The sequence below is a fragment of the Ochotona princeps genome, chromosome 1 (genome assembly GCF_030435755.1).
Source record: "Ochotona princeps isolate mOchPri1 chromosome 1, mOchPri1.hap1, whole genome shotgun sequence".
Classification (NCBI taxonomy): Eukaryota; Metazoa; Chordata; class Mammalia; order Lagomorpha; family Ochotonidae; genus Ochotona; species Ochotona princeps.
Window position 1 is genome coordinate 22,374,671 of NC_080832.1, and position 7,621 is coordinate 22,382,291.

Genomic DNA, 7,621 nt, shown 5'->3' on the forward strand with positions numbered 1-7,621 from the left:
CAAATACATGTCAAGACTTTATGAACCCCTGTTGTGTAACAAATAGGGCTTTTATACTCAAGAGGCAATGCTTTTCATGTGCTGTTGATCTGAACTTCTAGGTTTGAGTGAGAAAAGAAATTAAGTCAGAAGTACTGGAGTCTCAGCATTTAGGCATAGGTTCTACAATTCTTGTTCACTTACTAGATAAACACATATTCACATGTAGTGTTACACTTAATATCGTGTGCTTAGAGTTCCCATCATTGCTTTACAGTGAGGAAAACTAGGCCTAGAATACAATTTGACGTCACAACGACAGGTGTTGAAGTTCTTGCTCAAAAATTGCTTTGAGAATGTTAAAATGTCATGTTGTGCTTCCAAATGACATCCTGCTAATGTTAAAATGTTGCCAAATGTTCGCTCTTGTTACATTACCTAGGAGAACTTTTTTTCAAGGACAATGAATACCGCACAAGTAATCTTAAAATTGCACACATAGAAAACAACAACAAAAATATGCGAATTTGAACCTAAGATTTTAAAACCCAGTATCTGCAGTTCCTGCAACTGTGTCAGAGTTTTGTCACAAAATGTGCACCTGGACTCATGGCCTCCTGTTTCGGCTGTGGTTTTCCTCATGGCCCAGGACAGTGACTCTCTGATCTCTTGGTATCCCCTGGACATTGAACTCTGTGTGATAAAAATGCTGCTGACACAAAGGCACAATTACTGAATGATTGATTGTTGTGTAGATGACTAACCAGGCTAAGCCAAATATCCAAGGGAAAGTCCTGATGAGATCAACTTTGAGGATATTAGAATGTCGTAGTGTGATTGCTATTGGTCCTCCAGTGCCAGTTTTAAAATGCTATCAATTGTTGATTCTTGACTGTCCCCTTGTCTCTACAGAAGTTTTTTTCAGGTATAATTAATATTACTAAAGTGTTTTAAAAGGGCCTAAGCTGGAGTCCATTGCTGTTTCATTTTTGAGAGGAATCAAATGTTTTCATATCTGATGTTTTGGGCATTTATTGAATTCTGCTCTTTGTTCTTGGGTATTGATCCATTGTCTTTTCATGTAATACTTTTTGCTCGTTCTGTGTTTCTTTGAAGTTTTGCTTCACAGCCTTTATGCTACTCTTTAGTTTGTTCCTTAAATGAAGCAAATAGGTCACCGCAACTTACAACATTTTCACTAAAACTCCTTTCCTCCAGAGAGCTGAGAATGATGGATGTTACTACATAAAATGATGTTATCACTGCCTGGATAACCAACTCTATAAAATTCTACTATTCTGAAGTACTGCTAAATAATGAATATTTTTAACAGAACTCAGTGAATGGTCTAAAACCATACAAAAATATTAAAGCACTAACAAAAAAATCTGCAAGACACAGCTATTTGAGGAGGGGGCGTGGCAGGAAAAACGACCCTCATACTTGCAGCATGTTAGATTCTGGGGGTATTAACTTGTTTCAAGTTGAATATTATGAATGCTTCTCAGAGAACCAACTTCTCTCATAATTTCACTGAAGTTTTGCACTCTGAAACATTAATTTCTGGAACAATTCTCAAACTACTGCAGATCTGACTGACACATGGAATTGAATACAGTATGATATTGACCATAGGAGAGGACAGCGGGGATATCAGTGACTTATACAAGAGAAGCTATATATGTTGACCAACTGGAAAAATGCACAGTCTGATTCATACTACTTAACACATAGAAGGTGACATTTCTAGAGTTAAAAATCCCAGTTCAGTCCTGGATCTATCTCTGTCTCTATCTCTATATCTACATAGATCTACACCCATCTATATCTATTTAAATACGAGGTACTTTGAAATAGCACATGTCCATATAGAGTCAGCCATGACAGGCATAACACAGACGCTACAACCTTGAGGCTTGTAACCAAGAAGGAAGGATATGATTCAGAAGATACATGCTGAGAGGCATTTAGGTGAAGAGTATAACTTTACACTAGCATTTTTTGTGTGAAAAGGACATTGTCTTTCATTACTTGTGGGTGTGTGTCTGAGAAAGTGAATACAGAGGAAGGAGATATTATCAGTGAAGTGCCATGGAGAAAAAAGGATGCTTGAGAGAGTGCCTGTTGATCTTTACAAATAATTTATTTTTATATGAAAGGCAAAGTAGCAGAGAGAAAAGGAGAGACACAGAGAGGAAGATCTTCCTTCTGCTGGCTCATTTGCCAAATGGCTGTAGTGGGCAAAGCTGGGCTGATCCAAAGCCAGGAGCCAGGATTTTCTTCCAGGTCTCCCACATGGGTGCAGGGGCCCAAGGGCTTTGGCTATCCTCCACTGTCTTTCCAGGTCACAAGCAGGAAGTGGGATCTGAAATGGAGTCATGGGGACACTAACTGGCACCTATACGAAATGCTGGCATTGTAGGTGGAGGGCCAGCCTGCTACGTCCTGCAGCTGGCTCCAGCACTAGTTGATTATAAAAGCTATTATTGGAGCATCAGAGTGTATATAGTTGCGTCTATTTCCTTTCAGCTACTGATTTTGCTTCACCCTGTGATGCGATAACATTCTTCTCTGTCTGAGGATTTTTCTTTCTCCTAATGATACAATCAAAACAATAAAACACGCGGTCCTCTTTGAGTCACTTAGATCGTATTTCTCAAAATCTACTCTTTGTAACCACTTTCTATTATACAGAGTGAATGGGACAATTAAGTGTACAGACTCATTGAGACAGAGTCTATGTAGCTTTCAATTTCAACGAGATCTCTTGGTAGCTCTTACATACCTTAGTAACCAAGAACACAGTCTGTATCATAAAGAAACAACTCGGATTACATCAATACATGGATATCTCACTGGGTCCAGCTCTAAGTTGCAGAGTCATTCTCAAAATTCTGTTGCATAGATTGAATAAAGCCACAACAGGAAGGCATGCAGTTTCAACAAGAGTGAATTAGAAATTACTTTAGAATGAACGTTTTTTACATTTTATATCAGAATACATCTTAATTTACAAAACAAAAATTGTGAGGTACTAATACAAAAAGTTCCCCTTGCCCCTTTTCCACGATTAATACCCCATATTAGTATCTTTGTCACAATTAGTGAGCCATGCACACTCTCCCTACTTATCATCTAAAAATCTTTAAATAGGAATATTCACACTGATGTTTACGGAAAGTCAAGAGAATTGGCATCCTTAAGATGAGGCAATACCTATGAAAATTGCCTAAATATAAATGGTAAAAGCATTCTTGAATTTTCTCGCTGTTCTAGTGGGCATTTTTACTCAAATCCAAATTCAAAATTCTTTTAACTGTATTAGTTTTCACAAGATAATTAAATTGTATGGGAGAGTCCTGAGAACTAAGATTGGAGTTTCAATGATACAGTGCATATGAAGCTTAGCAAAGCAGCTGTCAGTTAAAATTGATAGGAGCCATGCCTACAAAAGAATCTGTGTTATATCACTAGCTACTATAAATGATTTGCATATATTTAATCATTCCACTTATCTCACAACTCTGTTATTACACAGATGCAAAACTGAGGCAAATAAAGTTCACATAAAGCTTGTGAAAGTTGTAATGCTATCAGTTCATGGGGCTGTGATTTTGGTCCACTTGTAGTGTAGATTTAAAAATCAATGATCTCAGTGTCCAAAAATGCCAAAGAAATGAAGTTTATTATTTTTGGAAAAGAGCAAGTGGGTATGAAATAATGAAAAACTTGGAAAGGAAGAATTATATGTAAGAATTAGTCACAGTGGATAATCAAATATTAGATGAAACCAGAATAATTGAGTGTGTAAGTGGAATGATTAAACTGTAGCAATTAGCAATACAAAATACATTGACAGATCAATGGAAGAGCATAGCTAATTACAGAATAAAACCTTATAATGTAATGAATGATTAATGAATCCTGAAGAAAAAGGTGAGAGATGGCCATTCAAAATGCATTACTGAACACACTGATGAGCTAGTTTAGAAAATCCATTTTGATTTCATTTCATTCCATTTCATGAAAATTAATTATAAAAGGATAAAAGAACTAAAAATAGAAAATGAAACCAAAAAAATCTGAAAATCTTAGTATTTATTTAACTGTGGGTGAAGACTGGTTTATGAATCTGAATGAAGTCAGATACTGAAATACCAATACATCCTACTATATGTATAATACGCGCACATCAATACAACAAATGAAAAAATAATGAAAAGAGAACATACATAAATGTCTTTCAAATAAAATGTGAAGGATTATATATATTCTTAATCTATAGACACTAAAGTTTAATAAGCCACAGACCGCTAAATAAAGTACCTGATGCAGACATCTTCTTCTGGAGAAATTTAGAGAGGTTGGATCTAGGAAAAATGAGAAAGTTGCAGTGTATTCCAGAAGATGTCCAATGTATCCTAGAATTTTCTAACAAACAATTGAATATTGTCTTCTTGGCTCCAAAGTTAGTGGAAATATAACCCAACTTAAAAAAAAATAAGTACTACAAAACTGCATTTACAATTAAGTGCATCTGCCTAAATAACCTACTTAAGAAACCACAGGACGCATCAGGGGAAGAACAGTTTTACTACTGGCACAAAAGAGAGCTGAGTTACAGATTTCAAGACAAGTGAGCAAGATCAGAGCCAGAAGCAACCAGAAAATCTCAGAAATGATTTCACATAGGTGGGAGCAAAATGAAAAGGATAAAATACAGGGAAGTGCATGCAGATGTATTTAGAAAACCATGTCACATTTTAAATCATCAGATTCCTTCTAAATCACTATTTTTTATTGGCCCCACTAAGATACTTTAATTTGCAAAAATTGCATGAATCCATTGATTGCAATCCCATTCTCTTAGGGTCTGCTGTAGTTATGTTTGGTCCACACTGTCCTCTGTGCTTTTGACCCAAAGCGACCTCAGTATGTAGAAAGTTGCCACCTAGTTGGAAGCTAACCTAAGAAGGAATGTTGGAAACCTTACAACTGAACCTTAGTAATGCCTGGCTGAAAGCTGAGAAATTATACCCCAGTAGGGCAGTTGAAGACCTGCGCCCTTATAAGGTAATTTCTGATAGTGGTTTCCTCTTTTGTAAGTATTAATTTGGCTGTTTGAAATTACGCCCTGTTCTAGAACTTGGGTTTTTTTTTTTGCCTCATTAAGCTTTGTTAAAATTAACATGTTACACCCGGCGGCGTGGCCTAGTGGCTAAAGTCCTCGCCTTGAAAGCCCCGGGATCCCATATGGGCGCCGGTTCTAATCCCGGCAGCTCCACTTCCCATCCAGCTCCCTGCTTGTGGCCTGGGAAAGCAGTCGAGGACGGCCCAATGCATTGGGACCCTGCACCCGTGTGGGAGACCTGGAAGAGGTTCCAGGTTCCCGGCTTCGGATCTGCGCAGCACCGGCCGTTGTGGCTCACTTGGGGAGTGAATCATCAGACGGAAGATCTTCCTCTCTGTCTCTCCTCCTCTCTGTATATCTGACTTTGTAATAAAATAAATCTTTAAAAAAAAAAAAAAAAAATTAACATGTTACAGATTTTTTTCTTTAACATTGCCCCTACCATACCATCAAGACCATTGCTGTTATCTGGGATCTCTGCTGTGGCCTCTCTTTCTCTTAACCTGTCAGCAGTGTTTGACAAAGCTGACCACTCTCTCTTTCCTTGGTACGGTTTTCTCATTTGGTTTCCAATACATCTCAGATGCTTAATGACCTACAAACTCTGACTTATCAGTTTTATAGCTGGTCTCTGTCTCAACTCTATTTTTTAAATCCAAGCCCACTTTGGAAAGAATTCTTCATTTCTGAGGATTTACTGTGTAGATGACATTTTCTGTCAAGTTGACTTCTTCAATCTAGAATCATTCCTTGAACTGCAAGCCTTTAATTCAAGCACTTTAGCCATTTCCAGGGATAGAGCCGCATGTCCAAGGAAGACTCATATCTTAACTGCACAATTAGCTAATTTTCTTACTTGTGATGTCCCTCTTTCTACTCTTCATCTTTATATCTTTGCAATTTCTCAGATAAGGCGAATTACAAAATAGCCATAGTATGTCACTCCTCTGTTCGAGGTTACTCAGTGGTTTCTATTCTGAAAGAAAAAGCCAAGGTCTACAGCAGCTTTAGAAACACTGTAAGATTTGGGCCCAAAGACATTTCCCTGATGTCACTGTGCCCAGTCTCATTGGATTTCTGGAAGATGAAGATGAATGCATAACCCTATTTTAGTTCTCTTGTCTGTTTTCTTGGATGATACTTGCTCCAGCAAGCTAAATGACTTGCTGTCTTATGCCCTTCCTTTAAGTGTTCTCAAGCGCTGGCACTCAGGTGAATCCTACGCCATGTTTAGTAAACTGGCATCGCTTCTTCCTGCCTCTTATGCTACCTGTTGACCTATTTTATTCTCCTTGATAGCATTTATTAGCATTATATATTTAGTATAAATATCAGTATATGTACATATTTAGCATACATTTAGTTAGTATTATTTTTCTTACTATTATAAAGTGAGCTCCCATATTGAAGGGTAGTATATGCTTTGTTCATTCTTGTTATCATAGTTGTAGAACTTTCAAAAATACCTGGCCTAGAATTAGTGTCCAATAAATAAGTGAGCATTCATTTTAACCTCTATTTTCAGGATAAAATCAAGCCCTAAAAGATCAAATTTAAGTTTAATAATGGAATATTCTTCAATGAAGAGATATTCCTCAGTAAGCTGTTGTTATACAATGATTGCATTACTGGACTTATTCATTTTTGTTATTTCAAATTTAAGAGAGATTTTTTTCCCATAAAATGAATATTTTTTTCTCTCTAAATTTTGGATGGTAGTCTTCTCAATTCTTATTACTTCTCTTTTCCAAAAAAAAAGCACAAAGCTTTAAAATGCAAAATAGCAAACATTTCTTTACAAAATGATTTCATTATGTTAATCTCTGCAGTAAAATGTGAGTCAGTTTGTAATTTGTAATTGTCTTCTCACAAAAAATACACGCAATTTTCACTGACATTAGTTAATACTGTGAGTAAGGGTATATCATATCATTAAGTATTATCCCCTGGTGTGACTCATAAAAGACACTTGTACAATAATTTTAATTGATTGTTTCACATTTTACCATGGACAGTCAAATTATATAATGGTAGTCGCGATTTCTTTGTGGTTTACATAATTTTAGTCAATTGATTTTTCACACTTAAGAGGTTTTGTTGGCCGTGTCAAGCAAATTAACAAGAGTCAATTGTCAATTGCAAATCCAAATTATAATGTGAGCTAGGAACTTCTGTGTTAATTCTTAATGCACTAGGCATTTGGATTCTTTTGTATTCTGCATGGATGGAAGAATGTATAAGAGAATCACAATTTATATTTATTTTAGTGGTGATGCTCAGTTTTATACCAATCTAGTATTGTTTTAGGTCTAAATTGAAAATCTTCTCTTTCAATAGCAATTTTTGGTGCTTTGTTTTCACCTTTAGCCTGTGAAGATGGGCATTTGCTATTAGTATTGATTGTTTATGAAATCACCCTAAAATTTTAAATTGCAATGACCATTTAAATTTCTCTGCATATTAAATTGATACGTTGGCCACATTATGGTCATGTTCAGCAAAGATTTCATT